Source organism: Dendrobates tinctorius, unplaced genomic scaffold (assembly GCF_039654945.1).
Source record: "Dendrobates tinctorius isolate UK_male_01 unplaced genomic scaffold, ASM3965494v1 ptg000028l, whole genome shotgun sequence".
Classification (NCBI taxonomy): Eukaryota; Metazoa; Chordata; class Amphibia; order Anura; family Dendrobatidae; genus Dendrobates; species Dendrobates tinctorius.
In genome coordinates, this window is record NW_027361696.1 from 102,027,138 (window position 1) to 102,053,278 (window position 26,141).

General features: G+C 40.5%; 1 protein-coding gene across 8 annotated transcripts in view; it reads left to right on the plus strand.

Annotated features, from left to right (window-relative positions):
- The window catches only part of ZMIZ1 (zinc finger MIZ-type containing 1), a 483,419-nt gene that overhangs the window by 148,615 nt on the left and 308,663 nt on the right, over positions 1–26,141 (plus strand). For all 8 annotated transcript variants that reach the window (XM_073571234.1, XM_073571232.1, XM_073571235.1 and 5 more), the window contains one exon: positions 7,086–7,186. The gene's annotated coding sequence lies outside the window, so the exon portion shown is untranslated. The remainder of the gene's footprint in view (positions 1–7,085; positions 7,187–26,141) is intronic.

The following is a 26,141-nucleotide window of genomic DNA, read 5'->3' on the forward strand; positions in this document are numbered from 1 at the left end:
CAAGCTGTGGCAAGAAACGGTAGCTGTGTCTGCCAACACAGTGACCAGAGCATGGAGCAGATTCCAAGAGACAGGCCAGTACACCAGGAGACATGAAAGGGGTCATAGTAGCGCAACAACCCAGTAGCAGGACCGCTACCTACTCCTTTGTGCAAGGAGGAGCACTGCCAATGCCCTACAAAATGGTCTCCAGCAGGCCAGTAACATCCATGTGTCTGTTCAAACTGTCAGAAACAGACTTCCATGAGGGTGGTATGAGGGCCCAATATCCATAAGTGGTTGTTGTGCTTACAGCCCAACATTGTGCAGGGCTATTGACTTTTGCCAGAGAACACCAAGATCGACAGATTTGACATTGGTGCCCTGTGCTCTTCACGGATGAGAGCAAGTTCACACTGAGCACATGTGACAGAATCTGGAGATGTCGTTGAAAACGTTCTGCTGCGTGCAACATCCTCCAGCATGACTGGGTTGGCAGTGGGTCAGTAATGGTTTGGGACGTATTTCTTTGGAGGGCCATTAGGTATTGGGATCAAATCCTCAGACCCATTGTGAGAGCATATGCAAGGGCAGTGACCTTGGGTTCCTTCTGATGCATTACAATACTAAGCCCCATGTGGCTGTCATGTGTCAGTAGTTTCTGCATGATGAAGGCATTGATGCTATGGACTAGCCTGCCCATTCCACAGACCTGAATTCAATCGAGCACATCTGGGACATCATGTCTCGTTCCATCCACCAACACCACGTTGCAACACAGGCTGTCCAAAAGTTGTCTAATGCTTTAATCCAGGTCTGGGAGGAGATCCCTCAGGAGAACATCTGCCGTCTCATCAGGAGCATGCCCAGGCATTGTAGGAAGGTCATACAGACACATGGAGGCCACACACTACTGAGAATCATTTCCTTGTCTTGAGGCATTTCCACTGAAGTTAGATCAGCCTGTAATTTGATTTTCCACTTTGAATTTGCGTATCATTCCAAGTCCAGACCTCCATGGGATATTCATTTTGATTTAAATTAATCATTTTTATGTTTTATAGTTCTCAACTCATTCCACTATGTAATGAATCAAAATTTGCAACTGGAATATTTCATTCAGTGATAATCTAGGATGTGGTATTTTAGTGTTCCCTTTATTTTTTTGTGCAATATATAAACACAGGTTGTAATGTAAAAAAATAGGTAAAAAACCAAGAGGGTTATACTTTGCAAGCCACTGTAGATGACTTGTATGGGATCTATTTTAGTCTGTGTTTCCACTGATTTGCATGGGCGTGTCTTATTCGAAAAACTCAGAAAAGACGCAGTTATTATGATTTATGTATTTATTTTTTTTTAACATGAAAACTTGGTCTGTGTAAAAAATAAAACAAATGCTGCCTGGATGCCAGATTTTAACACGAACAGCACACATACGTAAAATACGTTCATGGACTTAATTACATGTATTAGCATATATATGATTCTTCAGGTGAAAAATCGTGTGAGTAATTAATGTGAATATCAATCACAGTCTCCTATCAGCCTCCAGCGTCCTTTTTCTCGTTAAGAAACACAATCTAAGCAATCTCCTATCTTGCTTTTTTTGTTACTATATATCATGAGGATTAACACTTCTATTTCAATATCACAAGTGGAGTGCTCTCTCCAGATATTTATGGATCAGTCAGCCTTTGTGTTATACGGTTGCTTTATGTTCTACAGTTATCAAGAATAATCATACTTTTGATTTGAACGGTTGAAATTATTTAAAGGATAGATGCATTTTAGTTTATTCTTCTTTGCTTATGACCCATCTCCAAGCCACATATAATACATGACATGGACATTACTTTTGGTAGTTACTCCTAAGACCAGTCATTTACAGTCTGCTGTTGTATTCCTGAAAAAGTAACTTTGCACAATGTTGTGCTGTTAAATATCAGGCCATTTTTTCTGTTTATTTCCAGAAGCCATAAGCATTAAATATATAATATTGCTAAAAAAATATATATTTATATATATTTACTTCCACTGTAAGTGGATGAGATTGAGATACGGAAAAATATCTTTCTTGCTGGGCTCTCTGAGTCCTGACAGCTGCTGAGACTAGCTGACTATTGCACCACGAGACTAAAAGGGGACAGCCCTGTGTTTGTTGGCACCTATGTAGCCAAGAGCTGCTTAGCACTGGTATTAACATGACCTTCCTGTTATAGCCAATGCCTTGCCTAGGTAGGGACACAGAGAGTGTGCTGACTTGACAAACACGTGTCAACTACTCTTCTTTATGATATTTACTTTACTGCAGTTACAGCACATTCCTTTTTGGCTTTCACTTCAATCCATAGTGAGAGAATAAAAAATTGGCAGCAAGCATTGATGTCAGGGCAATGTAACCTCCTATTTTTGTGTTCATTCTTTGTATTGGTCTCATGTAACCAACGTGACACATGTTTAAAATAGTATTTTGATATGTCGCTTTAACTTTCTAGCAGTATCATTGGAACAGTATAAACTGTGTAACCTTCAGTCTGCACGAGGTCAGTTCATGCCATTCTCTGTCCAATTCTGTTCTTCCTCAGCTCACAGTCTCGTGACAGTCTCATGCAGTAATAATCTTCCAACATAGATGAGGGCATGGCCGATTACAAAGGTCAATGTCATATTTGAGGGTGTAGTGGCATGGGAGTAGAATGGGTTTTGACTAAACGTTTGATATGACAAGATACTTTGTCCATCATTGAGCTATGCTTCCTAAGAACAGAAAAATGGTGCCTAGGATGAGAACATTGCTAATGGCTCTAGAAATAGAATGTGGGGATATAAACGTCTAATGACTTTTTTTAAATCCACATGTTTGCCACCAGTAAAATAATAGTTGCTATATTCACCTCCGGTGCAGATGCCGTTCCAGCGATGTCGGCACTGGCTCTCAAAGGGATCGCGTGACATGATGTCACGCGATCACTGTAGCCAATCAATACTTGCTTCACTCTACCCTCCTTCAGACAATCAAGACATCTAGAGGATGTGAGCGAGCAGGCGCAGCTCTGACTTCCTTCATATATCAATTATATCTGTAGGAAAGGAGAGTGCAGCCTGCACTGATTGGTCACAGGGATCGCATGATATAGCAATATCTCACAAACCCTAGGAGAGCCAGTGCTTACACTGCTGGATTGGTGCTGGCAGTGGAGGTGTGTATAGGTGTTATTATTTTACTGAGGAATAAAATAGTGATTCAGAAGGGGATTTGTCCAAGTAGTGGACAACCCCTTTAATTCTATAAAAGTGATAAATCGAGAAAAGAAATTCAAATGCAAGAATTGCTGTTTTTGAATAACCTCTCCCACTCTCCCCCCCCACCAAAAAATGTAAAAAAAAAATAGTCTGACATCCAAAAGAAAGACAAGCTCTCATACAAGTCCATCAACTGTATAATAAAGTTACAGATCTCAGAATTTTTTTTTCCATTATTTTATATATTAAGGTAAATGGTGTCATTCCAAACTGTAACTCGTCCTGTGAAAAACAAGCCCTCATACGCCTATGGAGACGGAATAATAAAATGGTTATATCTTTTGGCAAAAGTGGAGGAAAAAATGAAAGCGTAAAAAGTAGCCCTGTAATGAAGCAATTGAAGGGAATCTCTAGTCTATTAATTACATTTAGCATTAAAGTGGTGGTCTAAAGTTATTACATTTATATGATTAGCATAAAAATAAGCAAGTTTGCAATTGACTTGCTTTTCTATCTGTTTTCATTCTCCTGCGGTGAGACTTTTTATCTTATGTCAGGGGTGGGGAACATTTTTTCTGCCAGCGATACCATCATTTGGGGGCCATACAAAATTGTCAACTTGAAATTTATCCTGCTATATTTGGTCAACTAATTAACTCACCCCTAATGTGATGGCTGTAACTGCTTTTTTTTGTTGATGCTATGATGTGATGAGGAGACACTGGAGCTGCAGCATATGTAACATAGGAGACATTAGAGCAGGAGAATATACATCACATAGCAGACACTGGGGTGCATCATATATACATCACATAGGAGACACTGGGGCTAGAGTGTTTACATTGCACAGGAGACGCTGAAGCAAATACGCCACATAGGATACACTGGGGTTGGGTCATATACATATGAGGAAATGCTGTGACTCGTACATCATGGGAGGCACCCCCATATACATTACGGGAGGCACTGGAGGGCATATTAATCACCGGAGACACTGGGGGCAAATAAGTCACGGGAGGCACTAGAGGGCATATACATCACAGGAGACTCGGGGGCATATATAGTTATGTGAAAAGTGTTTGCCCCCTTCCTGGTTTCCTATTCTTTTGTATGTTTGTCACTCTTAAATGTATCAGATCACCATACAAATTTAAATTTTAGACAAGGCTAGCACAAGTAAAAATTCTGTTTTAAATTAAGGTTTTTGTTATTAAGGGAAGAAGAAATCCAAACCCTCAGGGCCCTGTGTGAAAAAGTGTGTGCCCCCTAAACCTTATAACTGGTTGAGCCACTCTTAACAGCTGCAACAACTGCAAGCGTTTGCGATAACTGGCAGTCCTTTGCAACTCTCTGGAGGAATTTTGGCCCACTTATCTTTGCAGAATTGTTGTAATTTAGCCACACTGGAGGGTTTCCGAGCATGAACCGCCTTTTTAAGGTCATGCCACAGCATTTCAATCGGTTAAGGTCAGGACTTTGACTAGGCCATTCCAAAGTCTTAATTTTATTTTTCTTAAGCCATTCAGAGGTGGACTTGCTAGGGCGCTTCAGCTTGAGGTCATAAACAGATGGCCGGACGTTCTTCTTGAGAGTTTTTTGGTAGACAGCAGAATTCATGGTTCCATTTACCACAGCAAGTCTTCCAAGTCCTGAAGCAGCAAAATAGCCCCAGACCATCTCATTACCACCACCATATTTTACTGTTTGCATGATGTTCCTTTTCTGAAATGCTGTTTTAATTCTACGCCAGATGTAATGGGACATACACCTTCCAAAAGTTCAACTTTTGTCTAGTCAGTCCTCAGAGTCTTGGGGATCATCAATATGTTTTCTGGCAAAACTGAGATGAGCCTTTATGTTCTTATTGCTCAGCTGTGGTTTTTGTCTTGTAATTCTGCCATGCAGGCCATTTTTGCCCAATCTTTTTCTTATGGTGGAGTCATGAACACTGACCTTAACTGAGGCAAGTGAGGTCTGCAGTTCTTTAGATGATGTTGTGGGTTTTTTGTGATCTCTTGGATGAGTTGTTGCTGCGCTCTGGGGATAATTTTGGTCGGCCAGACACTCCGGAGAAGGTTCACCACTGTTCCATGTTTTTTTTTTCCATTTGTCGATAATGAATCTCACTGTGGTTTGCTGGAGTCCCAATGTCTTAGAAATGCCTTTATAACCTTTTCCAGACTGATAGATCTGAATTAGGCCGGGGTCACACTTGGTTGATGAAATCCATCTTGTGGTTGTTTTTTAATCTCTATTTTCAGTTTTTAGTTAATGATATGCCCGTGCTGTGGGGCGGGCCTGTAGGGGGAGTCTTCATGTTCTGCTCTGATTAGGTATTCATAATGCAGACCGCTGACAGGTCACTTATCCCTCAGTGACCTGCCCCCCTAGTTTGCATAAAGAATACCTGTACATACTGAAGAGAAAAATTAAACACCAGACGTGGCACCTGCGCTGCTGCATAATCGCATGTTTAGTGTCCAGTTAATAACTAATTGAGCAAGTAAAAAAAAAAAAAAATTTGAAAATGGTGCCTGCGCATTAGCAAATCTTGATGTGTATAGAGATCCTATAGCTGCTATTGTGGAGACACTGGCGGTACCATCTTGCTGGAGAAAAAAAAATTGTTTCCTTCTCCAAGATGTCGCCCCCTGAGCAGTAGCAGCTCTCGGCAATCTCCCATCTCCATGGCTGCAGCCTGCCTGCAGAAGCGTTTTTTTTTTCTTCAGTATGTACAGGTGTTCATTTTGCAACCTAGGGGGCAGGTCAGTGAGGGATCAGTGACCTGTCAGCAGTCTGCATTATGAATACCTAATCAGAGCACCACATCAAGACTGAGTATATCATTAACACAAAACTGAAAATAGAGATTAAACAAAAACCACAAGATGAATTTCATCAACCAAGGTATCATTTTACTCAGTATAACGGCGCCAACCTGACACTGTCTGTAGGTTACTGTGCACAATACTGCTGACAGGTTCTCTTTAATTGATTTCTTAATTGAGAACTTACCAAATATGTGATAAACCACAGTTAATTTATGTTTTAAGGAGGGAAGGGGGGCTTGATTGCAGTTGTTGCTGCTAAGGGTGGCTCAACCAGTTATTAGGGTTAGGGGGCAATCAATTTTTCACACAGGACCCTGCAGGTTTGGATTTCTTTTTCCCTTAATAATAAAGATCCTCATTTAAAAACTACATCTTGTGTTTTACTTGTTATCTTTGTCTAATATTGAAATTTATTTGTTGATCTGAAACATTTAAGTGTGACAAACTTGCAAAAAAAAATAGAAAATCGGGAAGGGGCAAACACTTTTCACACAACCGTATCTATGTGATCGTTGCTGCTTTCTCTGTTTTTGACTCCTGATTAAACCACCTAAAGCTGCGATTAAATGTCATTTTTTATTTTCTTTTTCTTAATCTGTTTGGGATACATAAATATAGGAACAACATTTTCAGTTACACAACCCTTTATTTAATATCTTCAGTTTACATTAATTCTCTCTATTATTTTTTCGTATGGGCAGCAGATCATAAAGGATAGTCATCCAATATGTCATCCGTTTAGCTGATCTTTTGATTCCAAGCAGTGCACATGCCAGAACACTAGAGGTATTCAAAGACACTTTCAGTAAAAATGGATCCTTTCAAAACAGAATAAAAATGGGTGCATAAAGATACAATATGGATACCTATGTTTCCATTTGTAAATAAACTTAGGTTTTTATTTGTTACCCAAATTGATTTGTTGCAAACTTAATTCTGATGTACATGTGAATATAGTCTTACTGAATAAATTAACGTTTTTGATCTTTTGCTTTATGACTTATTAAAACTTTTTCCATTCTCTTTTAGGACATACAGTGTGTTTCTGCGTTGGGTTGCAAAGTTCCCGAAGCTGCCAATGTAGACCTGGACAAATTCAGTTTTAATGAATTCCTTGATGCACAAACCTAGTAAGCAGAATGATAGTGGAGTATGTGCATTTCTCAGTGTTGTGTTTTGTTTTACACGATCTAAATCCTAGATTGCTGTTTTCCAGCTGCATTGTCTGGATGATATGGAATACTTGCAGAGAACATTATAGACAGCTATGACTGAGAACGCATTTTGCTGCTTACATGAGTGAATGTTTTATATGATGCATATTGAGAATACAGTATATGTTTTGTAGGGTTTAAAGGGGTTGTCCTGTCTGAAATGACAAGTCTGCAGTCGCTTTGTGGGACTACAGACTTGTGACTCATCCCAACACATGCACTTGACCTGCCGTTCCCGGCGCAGACACCGGTAAATCCTCGCAGCACAAAGTGTGTGCCCTGGGAGGATTCACAAGTCTGCAGTCACACAGAGAGACTGCAGACTTGTCATTTGAGACAGGACAACCCCTTTACAACATGATTTGTTGGAGGAAGTTTATAATTGTTGGTTTACTCGGCAAGGTTCTTAATTATCCTTGAGTTGCTGTCCAAGTTTGTTAGAACCTATTGGCACAAACTGCGCTATTTACCTTTTTGTATCTATGTACTACACATCCTCTGAACTGTCAGATCTATACAATTATATTCTCTTGAAAGACTATGCAGGAAGGATCTCTGTCCCTTTCTGTTTGAGAATACATTGGCAACTATATAATTTTGCCGTGCTTTGTATGCATTTCATTCTGTGTCACCTTACCATACCTGCATTTGTGCCCTATTATTAGCTCTGAAAGGGTGTAATCTTCCAGACAGCTTCTTTTCCTCGAAAGAATCTGAATTCCCTGATGCCAGGAGCTTTTTAGGAGGATGTGTTTTGTTATATTGCCTGCCCTTAGAGAGGGGAGACCTGACTTAGGAGTGTAGGGTTTGTTTTTTGTTTCATTTTGTGTTTTTTTTACGTAAATTGTTAATGAACGGGTCTGTGTAATGCTTTTGTTGCTCTGTAGTAAAGTACTAAAGTGAAAGTTACTTTTGTCAATTGCAATTACGGTAGATTCTATTTATTTCACGAGTTGAATAGTTTGTCTGAGTTTAAAACTAGACCCAAAAGACAAATGATGATCAGAAGGCAGTAATCTTATAAAAAATATATATATTTTTATTAGAGCATTATTAAAATTCATATTGCCAAATATCAGAAAAGGTAGGATAGTACAACAATATTTGCCACTCACACTCACATACGACGCCCAGCAGCCAGAAGAGACAGTTGTATACAATTAATCAACAATCAAAGGAGGTACCGCTAAATAGGAACGCATTATTAATACTACAAAATGATACCACAAAAATGGTCAATATTAGGGAAACCGTCCCACATGTGTGGTCATACCTATGTGTGGTCATACCTAAGTCAGTTTATTGATTAAATAATCCTATTGCACATCTCCCAATATTATAACCTCAAGCGGTCCAACATAGATGCCTCATATATCAAAGCAGCCCATAAGTAGCAAAAGACAAAAATTTGTCCACTGATACAAGTATATCAACAGCTTAGTGGCTGCCCCATATACCAACGGGGGCACTATTTTTGGGGTAACAAAAAAAAAAAAACACACATTAAAGTAATAAAAATGGGAGAAATTACTCAGTATATGAACCCCTTCTAAAAATTATTACCCGTTTCTCATATAGCATCAACATATTCCGCAGCACTTTACAGACATTTTCATCACTGTCTCCACTAGCACTCACAATCTAATTTCCCTATCAGTCTTTGGAGTGTGGGTGAAACCAAAGAACCCGGAGGAAGCCCACACAAACACAGAACATACAAACTCCTTTTAGATGTTCCCCTTAGTGGGATTTTAACACAGAACCTTAGCGCTGCAAGGCAAGAGTGCTAACTACTGAGCCACCGTGCTGCCCTGTATATAGTACGGTGCTACCCTCTGAGCCACCGTGCTGCTCTATCTATAGTACAGTGCTAACCACTGAGCCACCACGCTGCCCTACATATAGTACAGTTCTAACCACTGAGCCACGTGCGGCCCTATATGGTACAGTTCTAACCACTGAGCCACTGTGCTGCCCTGTCTATAGTACTGTGCTAACTACTGAGCCACCGTGCTGCCCTATATATAGTACAGTACTGTAACAATAATGTAAAATATGACGTAAGTTTCCCCTGATTGTCACATTGCAGAATCTTCGTTTCCCACTCTGCTATGTCAGTGTGCGGGCTTGACACCCCCCCCCCTGTTCTTTCCCCTTTGCCTGCATATTTCAACAGCAGCCACTCACCCCCTTGTTCCTCCCCCACAGCTCACACACACAACCAATGTAACCTGAATTACTAGTCACTGGCTTCCCGCCTCCCAGCAGGGGGGGGTCTCTTTGTCTCGCAGCTACTCTCATAGACAATAATGAGAATCTAATCATTGGGTCATCGAACGCTGCGAGTTTATGATAAAAATACAAAAGTTACATAGTAATAATAATCTTTATATAGTGCCAGCATATTCCGCAGCGCTTTACAGTTTAACAGTTTCAAAACACAAGTCATAAGTAACAACGTTAACAATACAATAATTAAAGCAAAATAAGATGACCCTGCTCATGAGAGCTTACAATCTACAATACATTTCTGCGACGTGCGTCAACTAAGCTTCATGGCCCATGTTTTCCACGGTTCCAGCGCCAACAGAACCAGAGAAATGGATTTCTCCTGAACGGTGTGGAAAAACTAGTTCGAGTTTGGTTTTGGATGAATGCCAGCGACAAGCTGGAAAAGATACTATGTGCGTTTCTATACGAGGTACCCTCTGCGAGTTATGATTATAAGTTTTTTAGGCTCATAAACAAAAAAAACTAATTAAAAGATACTTTATCAATTGTTAAACATTCACTTAGAAAAAACAGGCAACTAAAAGGTGATCATATGAAAAAATTGTTATATATAATACCTTAACGCAAGGTAGGAGATAGATAATCTACAGTTCCCTGTAGGACCCTATGTATCACCCCTGCCTAACAGCGGAGGTTGACAGAAAAAACTGACAGCACATCCTAGTTTGAATAGGTGCATACCAAAAAACAGCTTGCATATCAAAATAAGGAAATGGTTGTTCTCAATTGCATTAAGGCATATCAAATCTGAAATATATGAAATTTGAATAGCATAATTGCTTTTGGAATTTAGAAAAAACATATGAGATACTTAGCACAAAATTTGGCCAAAAGATATGAGCCCATTCACCATCGTCAAGGTGATCTCATTGAACGGGTCCCTAGTCTAACTGCCTCATGTGAACTACTGGCTAATAACAAGATAAAACCTTTATTTATAGGAAGATAGGAACCAAAAAGTGATTGGATGTAATTAAAATCACAGCTTGATGAAGGGCGGTGTGCTCAGTCAGAAAGCTAACATACAAATGACAGAAAAAAATGACAGAAAAACAACGTTAACAATACAATAATTAAAGCAAAATAAGATGACCCTGCTCATGAAAGCTTACAATCTACAATACATTTCTGCTACGTGAGTCAACTAAGCTTCATGGCCCATGTTTTCCACAGTTCCAGCTCCAACAGAACCAGAGAAATGAATTTCTCTTGAACGGTGTGGAAAAACTAGTTCGAGTTTGGTTTTGGATGAATGCCAGCGACAAGCTGGAAAAGATGATACTATGTGCGTTTCTATAAGAGGTGCCCTCTGCGAGTTATGATTATGATAAGTTTTTTAGGCTCATAGACAAAAAAACTAATTAAAAGATACTTTATCAATTGTTAAAAAACATTCACTTAGAAAAAACAGGCAACTAAATGCTGATCATATGAAAAAATTGATATATATATAATACCTTAACGCAAGGTAGGGGATAGATAATCTACAGTTCCCTGTAGGACCCTATGTATCACCCTTGCCTAACAGCGGAGGTTGGCACCCTCTTGGAACGCAAATGGCGCCCCCGCTCCTCGGCAGCTGTCCCTTCTCACCCTGTTAAATCCTACTCTCAGGATGGCCAATGTAAAGGAACACAAAAAAAGCCTCACTGGTTTGGGTGTCTATTTCACTAAATGAAGCAGTCCAGATAAGGCACCCATCACCACAAAACCACCAAAAAAATAAACAATTAGAGGGGTTACAACCAGTAACCGAGAAACAAAGTTACTTAATTGGGAAATGAAAAGGAGGTGGGATCTAAAAATCCCTAATTGAAAGCGTCCCTACCTGACAGTGGAGGTGGTAAAACAAAGTGGGAGACAGGGCGACTGATAGATTAATTCTACAAAAAGAGACGCGATGGATCTTTAAAATGGAATCCATGGCCCCTAGAGGCCTTAATGATCGACTAATATATGGCTGTTTCATCTGAAGATATTCTGATATGATATATTTTTTGAAAAATCTCTTTGCCTCATTCTTTCTAAATACGGAGAAGCCTTTTGACCTTTCATAGATCTAGGAGATGATCTGTGGGAACCTATGGGTAAAATATCGTCTGAACCCTAATAAATATCTGTATTACCTTTTTTTCGTATTGCTAGTAGGGTGTCATGGGTGTAGAAATTTGATGTACTTGGATATTGGGGAATGGACACCTTATAGGTGGGAATAGAACTTTAAGTATTTGAGTTAAAAAGGTCATCTTGAGGTGTATGTGACATCTGTGTTGTGGCTATAATTTGATTTTAAAAAACCTGTAGCGAGAGTATAAATATACCTTAGGCCTTAATCTATGCTCTTAAATTCTTCACCGAGAGGTGTGACGTGAGCTAATTTGGCGAATTTCTGGGTATTATCCTTTTGGTATGACGGGAAGGAATATGCAGCACCTGGATTTTGGAGTTTTCGTTCATCCCTGGGGTGATATCTGCTTATTTAAGTACCTTTGGGGTCAAATGTACTGAGATGATATGTGATTTTCCAGGCGCATGCGTTATGAGTACTTTCCGTGTTTTTGGTGGTGATAGAGATCTATTCATCCATTTATTATAGCATGGTCCATTGCGCCGAGTATAATTTGGTCCTCTTCACCTATGTGGTGGAGGGTAGGAGATATTGTCTTTATTAAATCTTTATTCTGATATAATACGTAAATGGATGACAGTACCCCTAATGATGGACCGGATACGCGCGGTATAACTTGTGAATGCGCACTTATATGGTTACTGCAGGCGCAGGAGGGATGTTCCTTGGCTTAGATCCGGGTATGCGTAATGCACTCCGGACATGTGTGGTACATCTTCGGAATGGTGTCTCCCTGCTCCGGTTCGGGCATGCGCATTGCATCCTAGCTTTAGTCTGGGCACAATGCATTCTGGACATGCTCTGGTTCGGGCATGCGCATTATAGCCTGGGGAACGCGCACTCAAAAACTAACGCAGGCACAGTAGAGGTGGCTTCCCTAGCCAGCAATGATTAGGAGCAGGAAACGGAAAAGCCGAGTTGAAATACCTCTAGGGTCTGTAATACAGAGCAGGCGCAGTGCTAACTGTGGAGACATGTGTCAAGTGATAATGATATGATCCTTTACCCTGCAATTTGGGTTGCAATGCAGGGTGACTATAAATAACCGCCAGTAACTACATTCCTATTGACACCCGGTTGCTACATCTGATGCTCTGAGGGAGCATGCAACAGTATCATGGGCCTCCTGAGGAACTCCTACGATGGGAGAGAAACGCGTTGAGGCGAGATATGATCTAATCCGCATTGAGATAAGTTTTCCTTAATCTGCTATATATTGGCTGGTCTATTTTTTCTACTTGGTATAGTGCAATATGAGGGAATATGAGGGCAACAAGCAATATAAATTGTGGTGATATCTGTTGATTCATGTGGGAGCGGACATGTTAAGAATCAAATAAGTGACCTTTGAAGCCGGAAATTTTTGTATTTAATAATATCCAGCTTACCCATTAATTCCCATTTGCCTTAACCCTGTGTTTGTTTTGGGTGCTTGGGGTTTTTTTTTAGTAGCAGTCCCTTATTAATTTTTGTCCTATAGGCCCTGTCCTGTCCCCTTAGATTTGCATTTGAAGTTAGGTAGGTATCATGAGGGTCAGTAAGGGACAGCCGACGCGGAGCGAGGGCACCAGTACACTTTAGGGTGAAAAAGCTCCGCTGTCAGGTAGGGATGCTTTCAATTAGGGATTTTTAGATCCCACCTCCTTTTCATTTCCTAATTAAGTAACTTTGTTTCTCGGTTACTGGTTGTATCCCCTCTAATTTATTTTTTGGTGGTTTTGTGGTGATGAGTGCCTTATCTGGACTGCTTCATTTAGTGAAATAGACACCCAAACCAGTGAAGCTTTTTTTGTGTTCCTTTACATTGGCCATCCTGAGAGTAGGATTTAACAGAGTGAGAAGGGACAGCCGCTGTGGAGCGGGGGCACCATTTGGGTTCCAAGAGGGTGCCAACCTCCGCTGTTAGGCAGGGGTGATACATAGGGTCCTACAGGGAACTGTAGATTATCTATCCCCTACCTTGCGTTAAGGTATTATATATAACATTTTTTTCATATGATCAGCATTTAGTTGCCTGTTTTTTCTAAGTGAATGTTTTTTTAACAATTGATAAATAAAGTATCTTTCAATTAGTTTTTTTGTTTATGAGCCTTCATATAACTAATTACACTCTAAATATAGTTTCTTCAATTTACTGATAAGTGTTTTAACCAGAATGTAACTGTGAGAGCAGGGGGGAGGACTGTCACAAGCCCAGACTTGTAAGTGTGCAAGTGAGCCCCCCCCCCCCCCCCAAAAGAGTTGCTGCCTGGGAGCTGTTGCCACAAGACCTCATCCATGAATTATGATGTATGGCTCCACCCCCAGCATGGTTCTGCCTGAAATGATCTAATATGTAAGTTTTACTTTCTGCTTTTTAAGTCCCTTTTATTTGTAGTTGCATTGTACATACTGTTATTGTCTCATTGTAAAACCTTTTTATCTTCTGTAAACACTGCCAACCTCACTGCAGCGACCTAATAGCCAGTGCACAACAATCAGCCCGTCCGGCGACGAATTATCCTTGGTGTAGTTCCCTGACTGACCTGAGGGTAAGGGGGCACCAGAGAGCTGCAATTTCCAAAGTGGAACTGGAAAGTGGGATATCCATAATTCCCGACAGCTTGTAGCATATTGTGGCAGTGGTGGGATAACTAAAATAAACCCCCCTGTAGTAAATTGTTAGGGCAAGACTAGCCTGCTGTTTTTTATCACATGGTGCCAGCGGTGGGATAACTAAGGGTCCCGTTACACATAGCGACGCTCCAGCGATCCAGACAACGATACGACCTGGTAAGGATCGCTGGTACGTCGCTACATGGTCGCTAGTAAGCTGTCAAACAGACAGATCTACTCAACGACGCAGCAACAATACTGCGATCCGTATAACGACCTCGGCGGTCATTGGGACCTTGTCACACAGCAGCTATTCTGACCACTCAGACCTCGATAGGCGTGCTTCAGCGTTGCCTTTTCCATGACCCTCTGCTAAAATTGGTGGCCACGACTGCACTATCACCACGCGGTTTGCTTCAGCGTCCCTGTCTGAGTCGCTATTGCGCTAATTATTCATGGATCCACAGTCACTGACACGGGGACATGCGATTATTATAACTGTACATGTTAAATGTTATGATTGCATATAATTGATAGCTGACCTATAAAAGGAAACGTTACAAAGATCCTAATTTGAGACCACCAATCGGAGCTGAGGGGGCATTGAAAAGACAAAGCAAAATCACTCCTGCGTCCCTGAGTTCTGAGTTGCCAACTAGGTCGCTCGTCGTTGTTAAGGAGTCGAACAGTGGGACATTCGAGCATGATCAGCTATATCCAGCGGGGGGGGGGGGGGGGGGTCGCCGCTGTGTCACACATAGCGAGATCGCTGGCGAGGTTGCTGTTGCGTCACAAAACCTGAGACGATTCAGCGATATCGCTAATGATCTCGCTGTGTGTGAAGTACCCTTAAGATAGGCCGCCCTGTGTCTGTGATAGCCATGTGCGGCCAAAGGTCACACCCCCTGAACTGTGACAAGTGCTAAACACTGAGCCACTGTGCTTTCCTATATATAGTATAGTGCCAGACACTGAGCCATTGTGCTGCCCTGTATATAGTAGTGCCAAACACTGAGCCACCGTGCTACCCAATAAATTGTACATTTCTAACCACTGAGACACTGTGCTGCCCTGTATATAGTACAGTGCTAACCACTTAGGCCTGTTTCACACATCAGTTTTTCAGCATCAGTCAAGATCCGCCGATTTGCAAAAAAAAAACAAAAAAAAAAACGGATTCGCCATTTTTCTTCGCGGATCCGTTTTTTCCCCCATAGACTTGCATTATCGGCGGATATTGACGTCATCCGTTGGATCTGATATTTTGCGGATCAGCCAAAATTTTGGCGTCCGCTGACATCACTTGACGGACACTGCAACGTTTTTTTAAACGTCGGATCCGCTTTTTGGCTTTTCCAGGAGATTTAACCCTAAATACCGGCAGAAGTGTCTGTCTCTCTCTCTCTCTCTCTCTCTCTCTCTCTCTCTCGTCTCTCTCTCTCTCTCTCGTCTCTCTCTCTCTCATCCCGCGATATCCACTTGCCCGCTCCCGGATACCGCGACATCGCCGTTATTATTTTTAGGATGTGGGAGCGTGTGAGGTCTTAACCCCTTTCCGACATCTGCACTAAAATGTTGTTTTAACCCCAAGTTTTAGCTTTTTATTTCACTTTTTGTTCAGCAGTTTGATGATAAAGTATTGTTTCTTGCCTTGAAGGGGCAAACTAGTGGAACAGGTCAGGTCGTTCCGAACTCAGCAATACCAAATATGTGTACTTTTTTTGTTTATTTTTTTCATACAAATATTTATTTATGGATACAATATCATTTGATTTTTTTTATATATATATTTTTACAATTATTAAAAAAAAAAAAAAAAATGTTTAGCCTTTTTTAACTTTGTCCCCCTATGGAACTATCATTTTTTGCAGGCTGATCGCTTGTATAACACAGGGATGCAGCAGCATCCCTTTGCTATGCAAGCTATCAGCCCTGCACTGACAGATAAAGTTGTTGACCATGCTCTGAGCATGATCTAGCAACTTTACTAGCTCTGGTGACCCAGATGTCCTCATGACGACATTAGGACATCATGGCAACAATCGGGACCTCACGTTATGCCACGGGGTCTCCGATCCAAGGGCAGAGGAGCCATCATCCCTCTGCCTGCTCCCAGAATGCTTCGATCGCAGCATTCGGGGGTTAAAATGCAGGACTGTGTAACTGGAGGTTAGCCCACCCACCCTCACTTGCCGATCTCCATTCTCGGATCCAAGATGTGAGAAGGATGGAGTATCTATCTGCCTTGTCAAATGACACGGTAGATCTTTTTGAAAGTGTTTGGTCACTATGGGACACTTATTGGGCCAATAAAGATTAACAGTGAAGTTTGGCCTTGATGGAAGCCTGAAATATTCACCTTCCCCGCTCCTTCCCCCCCCTCCTTATATTTCCCTGTCTAGTATTGTATTGTTCGTCTTGTCATATTCCCTGTTTTCATTGTATTAGTGGATATTAAGATATGTATACTGATTTCTGGTTTACAGTTATTGCTGACAAGCTTGTGAGACATATCTATACATTCATGTACTTTTTCTGTATCTGTTTAAAAATGTTAATAAAATACACAGTTAAAAAAAAAAAAAAATGCAGGACTGCTCCTGGCACTTAGTGCCGGGTGTCAGCTGTCAGAATCCGCTGACAACAGGTGGCAGTCGTGTGCGTATAGCCTGTGTGCACGCACGATTGCATTGCAGTAATAATATATACCACATCAAGAAGGCCCAGGGTGAGTGGACATATTATTAACGGTAAAAATGTAATTTTTTCTTTCACCTCTCAGTGGTAAATAATTCTGTGAGGCACATGTGGTGTCAATTTGATCACTGCACCCCTAGATGATTTCATTGGGGGGTGTTGTTTGTAAAATGAGTTCACATATAAGGGGTTTCTGTTGTTCTGGCACCTCAAGGGCTCTGCCAATGTGACATGGCACCCTCAAACCATTCCAGCAAAATCTGAACTCCAATATGGCGCCTCTTCCCTTCTGAGTTTTGCACTGTGCCTCAAAAGTAGTATTCCCCACATATGCGGTATTGGCGTAATCAGGAGAAATTGCACAACAAATTGTATGGTGCAATTTGTCCTGTTAACCTTATGAAAATGCTAAATTTGGGGTCAAAATATCGTTTTTATTTTCACATCTCAACTTTGCAAACTTCTGTGAAGCTCCTGGGGGTTCAAGATGCTCACCACACATCTAAATGCATTCCTTGAGGGGTCTAGTTTCCAAAATAGATTACTATTTGGGGGTTTCCACTGTTTAGGCACATCAGGGGCTCTGCAAACAAAACATGATGTCCGATAATGATGACAGAAAACTTTACATTCAAAAAGTCAAATGACGCTCCTTCCTTTCTGAACCCTGCCATGCGCCCAAACAGTAGTTTACTCCCTCATATGTGGTTTTGGCGTACTCAGGAGAAATTGCACTATAAATTGAATGTATACAATGCAAGATTTGGGGAAAATATGTTTTGCTTTTTTTTTTATTTTCGCAGCTCAACATTATAAACTTCTGTGAAGCACCTGAGGGTTCATAGTGCTCACCACAGATCTAGATCAGTTCCACGAGGAGTCTAGTTTCCAAAATGGTGTGGTATTTTCACTGTTTCGGCACATCAGGGGCTCTCCAAAAGTGACATGGTGTCCACCAATTGTTCCAGCAAATTTTGCAAACAAAAAGTCAAATGGCGCTCCTTCCCTCACAACTCTGCCGTGTTCCAAACAGTGGTTTTCTCCCTCATATGGGGTATCAGCAAGCTCGGAAGAAATTACATAACAAATTTTGGGGTCCATTTTTTTCAGTTACCCTTGTCAAAATAAAAAAAACTTGGATCTGAAGTACATTTTTTGTGACCAATCAGCGACACGGGATTTCTGTTACAGACAGACAGAATTAGACGATCATATAGTAGATAAACGGGGCATAACTGCTTTAGAGGCAAATTCTCAAGCATATCTGTCCTCCACCTATAGATCTTAACAGCTCATTTAAATATTAAAAAAAATGAGGATTTCTCGGGAATATGACATCAAATCTCAGATATCAAGGTATAATTTTATTCAGCTTTTTATAACCTACATGCTCTTACAGACTGCTTAGGAGGGTTGATCTTATTGACTGATTCCCTTTAAAACGGAACACACAATTGAAGTGTCTAAATAGACACATGAACACAAATAATATGTTCAAGTGAATTTATATCCTACTTCTGACACACAGAACAGCTGAATGGACATGTGAACTGAGGCAAAGATATGGTCAATCTCTATAATTTACCTCCAAACAAGGGCAGAGATTTAAGACAACTAATCTTTTTTCCCCTTTTCTTTTAGCACTTATTCATTTGCCTGTTGAAGTCTTGTAAATATGTTTACCTTGAGGCACTGGTGGCTATACAGGGGTTAAGCAATGTTAGTGCTGTGTAATGCTATTATTGAGCTGTATGACATTGGAAGAGAATATCATCATGCAGAACCTATCTTTAGATGTGGCGTAACATTCCTTCATAAGAATGTAAATGAAGTCATGTCACTTAGGGACAGTGTGACTGCAGTAGATGTGTGGAACATGTTGAAATGAGAATTTATTATACCATGGTTTTGTGGTAAGTTGGTTGGTCTTGTAGTAATATGTCCTAGAACCTGATGTGTGAGTAGTATTAAATACCTTTGGAAAATCCTTTTTGTATTTTAACCCAATCATTTAATATTCTGGATAAACTTTATAGGTTCTTAGTGTTCTGGAAGGGGCTGGTGACTTAATTTAAAGAGAACCAGGCACCTTAGAAATCGCTATGTAATTGCAAATATAGGGTTAATTTTATTTTACTCACTTATATAGCTTCATTAGTTCCACAGCACCTCATTTAACTGCAGATATAGGGTTAGTCTTCAGGTAAGTAGCAGCACAATGCTACCAGGCCACCTCACTGAAAGTGCAGCTGCCAGAAGAAAATCATGGGAGCGAGCACAATGCAGCTATAGTATCCGCTCACAGCACCGCTCACTATACTATGAGCCAGGGGCTTCTGGGAGGAAATAAGTTCATTTCCTCTTGACAGCTGCTCTTTCTGTAAGGCGACCAGGCAGCACTGCAGGATTACTTCCCTTTTAAACTAAGGGTGTCCGTATATGTAAGTTCAATGGCACTTCATAATAGGAACATAATAACCATTTGAAGTATAGTTGTTCCAAAAAACACAAGGCGATCCATTCAGATAAAATATGAATTTAATTTATTGATTCCGTTTTAAAATATAACCACAAAAAAGGTGACAAAAGAGTAAAAAAAGCTGAGTGTCTCACAAGGAGAACACCAAATATTCCCAGTAATCACTGTAGGAGATAAACTCCCATGTAAAAGTATATAGGCAGGGGTCAATACATAAATGAGGACTAAAATTGCAATTTATAAGGCCCAATGATACTAAACAGGAAGTACACAAACTGATATCCCTGTGTAAAAGTAGTAAACAAATGACAATGTGTAGCACTTAGCACTAGTCCCAAACATCTATGCCAAGAGAAAGTAGGCGGTACAAAGCTGCGTGTCGCTGTAAACCAGTAGCCAATAGACAATTATCCCACCATGAGAAGTTACAAGTTCGAAAAAACGCAGAACATGCACAAAAGTATTTAAGTCATTACTTCATGCAAAATGGAGAAGGCATCTCCCCACCCCGACGCGCGTGTCAATGCTGGCTTCTTCCTGGGGGCGTCAGAAATGGGGTATTTGAACTTTTGATCAGGGTCATTTGGATGTTTTGGACTGTCATTTTGATTTAAAAAGAGAAAACACAGTAGTTTGACAATAAATGGCTTCACCCAACCACTAACCATGAGTGGAGAAAAAGTTTTGGGGTTATCATTCATATTCTTTATAAAAAAAAAAAAAAAAAGCAAAAATTCTGCCTGGGTATGCAAACTTTTGAGCACAACTGTATATCTCCCTGTCCTTATGGGCCAAAACATCTGAGAACTTCAGCTCCTTGACATCTTTATTATATTGGTTAGGAGATTAACACCAAGAGTGTTTGTACAGTCAACCTTCCAACTCATTTTTCCACCCTGCCTGCCTCTGTATCTAATTATTGGTTGCTTTTCCATTCATCTCCATGATACAGTGTCTACAGACACATTGATATGTTTTTTATAGATCAGATTAGAAATCTGAATTTAATCAAGTTATGGTTTGAAAATCCCCCGTAATTACCAGACTACTGGATTTACTCATCCTCTTGTTTTGGCAGCAAACATGTTAAAAATGCTTGTGTTGTTCTTGCCCTATTTGTTTATCCACCCTAAAAAAAATCCTGGTGCAGGAGCCCAGGGGTGCAGCTTCAGTCACTGGCTGTCTGCGACTGGCAAGGGTTGTGACAGCGTGTTCTTTCCTCAGGAAAATAATTCTGTCATAAGAACATTCCCCTAACGGGAACATTCTGTTTTTCTGCTGCTCTCTGTGTGTGCGTGTTTGTTTTCAGAACTCATGGCATATGCTTTGTAAGAAAGCGAGACGTACAGAGATTACTGATAGCAATTATGAATGTAATAATTGTGTGCGGCTGCGCACAAACACATTAGGATCTATCTTATGTAACAGGTTTATATCCAGTGATCATATTAGTGAGCTAACATATTGGATTCCACAATGTATTACTTAGGATGCTTGTGATGTAACAGCTTGTTTTGGCAGCGTTGGTTGGATTCATATCTTTGACACTGTAAAGCTAGCTATGTTTTGTCAGATTTTCAGCTTCATTGTGTTCTTTTGGAGGTTGAGGGAGAAGAAGAATTGATGGGTGTTTCCAGCGATAGTAGAAATGTCTGGCAGGTCCGACCTACTGGGTAACAGAATAAGACGCCTGGATGTGGCGTCCTTCAAAATCGTGGACAGATAGTTTGCGCAGTGAGAGATGGTGGTTGTGATCTAATAAGATTTCTTTACTGTACGGTCTCCAAGACACTGATGTGTGCCTTGGGAACATTTTTCATAGCTTTCATCATGTTACTGTGTTAGTCAGATAGGATAGTCGATGTCTCGCTGACCACCAGTTTCTGTAAGATTGAAGCCCATATATAGGTCAGTGCAAACCACTGGTTTATAAATTCTCAGGAATCAGAAAGCCTAAAAGCTTCTGCCGAGGGTACAAAGTACACCCATAATTACCACATAAGTGGAACTTGACTGGACTCTGGGTGCTGTAACTTGCTCCTAGAGTAGATTGCCATTTCCTTACATTGATTTTCCTTTTATCTTGACAACCCCATGTAGAATGAGAAACTGATAACTCTACTGAAAGCAATTGGGCCATAAGTTAAAGGGAATCTGTCACCCTTTTTAGCCCCTATTGGCTGTCGGCATAGACATTGGGGGCTTATCTACAGCATTCTGTAGTGCGCCTGTGCCGGAGCCATTACAGGACAGGAGAAGAGGACGTCATCGTATGAAGAATGGAGGGGCCGGACGGGACGGCGACACTCATCGGACCGGACCGCCCACCTCGGTGAGTATAATATAACTTGTTTTTCTTCTCTTTCAGGTTACATCGGGGGCTTATCTACAGCATTACAGAATGCTGTAGATAAGCCCCCGATGTCTATGCCGGCAGCTAATAGGGGCTAAAAAGGGTGACAGATTCCATTTAAATATGCTACTGTACTATAGGGCAGAAATCCCTTCATAGAGAAATGTAGTCCATTCACTGACGTACAGTAAGTACAAAAATGGGCACAGAAGAAAAATGTATCCAAGCCTGCAAATTGTGGGAAATGTGTCCCTGAAATAGATTTTTTGTCACAGTATTAATGACACCTCTTTGGACCTCATGTGGACCATTAAATAAAAATGTGTCCTGAAAATAGAATCTGATAAATACCAGGCATGAGGTTGGGCAAGAAGTGCTCTGTAACACTTTTAGTCCAGTTTTGGAGCTGCAATTACACTTTAGTTCTCCTGTAGCTATTAAGTTTCATTGTTGGAGGTTTACATATAGCATACATTTCCATCACCTCTTTTCTGATCCCGATCCTCTGGTCACACATATTGGAATTTAAAGGGCATGTGATAAGTTTATACTAAAGTTCTATGGAGACTGATGACGTGGGTCAAAATGAAGACAAACACGGTATATCACAGTTCAAGATATATATATCTATTGTAGAGATGTGAACTTCTAATAACAGATGCAGACTGCGACTGTACAGATAAGCCGGCAATAAGACAGTCTCAAGAGTATGCAGATGTAGTAGTACAGACCGAGGGTGCGAGTACAAGTCCAGCAATGCAGGAACCAGGGCCCAGATCCCGGGCCGGCTCCTAATGGAGGGCAGACCGTAGCAGAGGTGGGTGCAGAGCGGATGGAAAGCAACAGAGTCCTTCCGTGGTACGTAGATCCAGAAGCAAGCAGGGTATCCCGAAGAGTAGAAGAGGCAAGCAGGTTGCAAGTCATTCCAGCTTGGCAGCAAGATACACAAGCAAGGTATAGTGTGCAGAGTTCCTTTATATATGCAGCAGACAGGAAACAAGATGGCCCCCGTGAAGCCAGCAACTCCATTTTGGGTAAGGGCAGAATCCAACAGAACTAAGGGCAAGAGCAGACAAAACGACAAAACAGGTACGCAGTCCCAGTCCTTACAGGGCAATGGAAAAAGCCAAATAATAATTGGGATGACTAATCAGGTGCGGAAATATAATTGGTGCAACTTGTGCAGTTGCACAGGGGCCCATGAGGTAAGGTGGCACATTTCTGCTTCTAAAGCAGGTGATATTGTAAATTATGATGAGCTATTGGATGGCAAAGGGCCTCATACTGTTGTTGCACAGGACTTTTTTAGGTCTGTGTCCACCAGCGTGACTACTGTATCCCCGTGTCTTTTGAAGTTAATTTTTCCAGAGATCAGCCAGAAGGTATGTGCTCCAGTAATGCCCTCTATTCATATTTTTGAGAAGGGTTTTGACTACAGCCTGCTGCAAATGTTGTCATCTACTATTAGACCTAAGTCTATAACCGTGGCATAGACTAGCCTATTTGAAAGCTTCAGTAAACTGTACATGTATGACCAGCAGAGATGGGTGAATATATTTGATGTAAATCAAATTTGTGTTGAATTTTTAAACATTATTAAACTGCCATAAATGGGTGTCACAATTTTGCCCAACGCAGATTTCATCCGCTAGAAAAGGCTCACAAGGTCTTCCACTATAATGTGTGCAAATCAAGAGAGACTATCATAGCCTATATAAAATCAAATGCATGCAATTCAGCTACCATTTTGGGATGAATCTGGATAGTGAGAGGATGTCACAATTTGGCAATAGAGAAAGAGCGAAAAAGCCATAAAACAGTGAAGACATTTTATGTGGTGTATGCTGAAGAACATCGGAAATGAAAAAAAATTACTTAGTGTATAGTCTGTGAACAAAAGAGAATAATATAACAACTCAATTGATTGCTAGAGAGATGAAGAACTAACAGCAGTGATTGATCAGTGATTACAGGTCAGTTGCTGCTTCATTTGCTTTCATTCTTCATGCAGAAGCAAACCAACAATATTGCTGAAGAAAAAAAATCTGTTTCACAAATTACTGTACTTCCCTTTTTTTTTGTTTATATATTGGACATACAGCAGGTAACGTATTGAACATGTCACCAAGTAAATATTTTTCTAAAGTGCTGTTGACATGAAATTCTCACCAGATGTAGGTAACAACCCATTCAATCCACACAGGAAAAGAAATCAAACTGTAGATCTCCATAAATTAAGTCATTTCTAATAATAATGACACAGGGAAAAATGACTGAACACGCTTACTGAAATTAATTTAATACTTTGTACAAAAGCCTTTGTTGGTGATGGATGACAACTTCAATATGCCTCCTGTTTGGAGAAACTAGTCTCATGCATTGCCCAGGTCTCACATTCTTCCCAACAGCTCTCTTCAAAACCTGAAGGTTCCATGGACGCCTTCTATAAACTCTGACCTTTAGTTCCATACATACATTTTCTGTTGGATTGAGGCCAGGTGATTGTCTGGGCCATTCCAACAGGTTGATTTTCTTTTCCTCAAAACAACTTGAGAGTTTCCTTGGCTGTGTGTTTGGGATCATTCTCTTGCTGCAATATCCACCCATGTTTCATCGTCATGATCCTAGTAGATGGCAGCAAATTTTTATCAAGAATATTTCAGTACATATGTCCATTCATCCTTCCTTCAATCATATGAAGTTTGGCAGTGTCTTATGCTGAAAAACAGTCCCACGCCATGATGTTCTCACATCCAAACTTTACTGTTTGTATGGTGTTTTTGGGGTGATATGCAGTGCCTTTTGGCCTTCAAACATGGTGTGTGTTATGACATTCAAAGAGTTCAATTTTTTTGTCGTCTGACCAGGCTATAATCTCCCAGTATTTCACAGGTTTGTCTAAATGTTGAGCAAACTGTAAACGTTCTGGAACATGCTTTTTGTTCAGCAGTGGAGTCTTGCGTGGTGAGCGTGCATACAGGCTGTGGAGGTTGAGTTTATTGCTTTTAGTTTTCTTTAAAACAATTAAACAAACCAGCTGATACTATACTTTTTCCCTTGTCAGTTCTCATTATTGCACATAGTATTGGCATTTAGGCTATGTGCACACGTTGCGGTTTTTTAGCGTTTTTGTAACGTTTTTTCGCTGCAAAAATGCTAAAAATCCGCAACCCATTGAATTCAGTAGCATTCCGCACATACTGTGCTAATGCTGCAAAATTTTTCTGCGGCGGAATCGCATCCCGGAAAAATACCCAGCATGGTCATTCTTTTTGCGGAATCGTGGTGATTCTGCACACATAGTAATGCATTGATCCGCTTACTTTCTGCATGTGGCTATGCCCATCCATGCGCAAAGTAAGCGGAAAATGTGCGGATGGTACCAGGGCTGTGGAGTCGGTAAGCCAAACCTGCGACTCCGACTCCTCAATTTCCCTTACTCCGACTCCACGACTCTTGACTCCAACATATATTGCTTATATTTAAGTGAAAAAATTATTGTAGTACAATGTGAACATCAGACATTTAATCATTTTTATGATACAATAATCAAGACATTTAGATAGAACATAATATATATTTATTGGAATACAACTTTAGAACACAAAAAACTGTAATAAATTGTAAATATGTAATACACTATGTAATATCTATTTTATATATATATATATATATATATATATATATATATATAACACTATGTAAGTGACAAAAACAGTTTTCAACAAAAACATACTAAATAACATTTGTGCAGTCTATGAATTTGTTCTAAGAACTAGAATTGCCTCCATCAGATCCTCCTTCATAGATGACCTCAAATCTGACCTAATAATTTTACGGCCAGAGAACACCCTCTCTACACTAACTTGGGTTGGAGACAAAGCTGTAACCACATGGGCAACATCTCTAACAATTTCCAAGTATAAAGGAATTGCTTCATGCACAGTCAGTTTTGATGAACGGTTGAATTTTTCTTTTTCTTTGAGAGCAAGTGAAACATTTTGCTGAAATATGGTCAATCTGCTTGCTATAGGAGACGGAGTGAAATCTTTTTCCTTGCAGCAACGCTTTGCCTGCTCCATATCATCCAAATACTTGTCAAAGTCAAACTCCTCATCTGATGAGGATGAAGATATGGCAGCAGTAGCACTGTCAGGACCCAAGTCATCTTGCACCTGGCAGTCCTCCTGTAGGCCACTCATCCTAACTGCTACCTCAGTCAGAGATTCTTTTCCTTTAGTAAGCTGTTGATCATCAAGCAATATACGATGACTTGGGTCCACATAAACAGCTGCCAGAAAATTTTTATTTTCCAATAGCTGTCTCT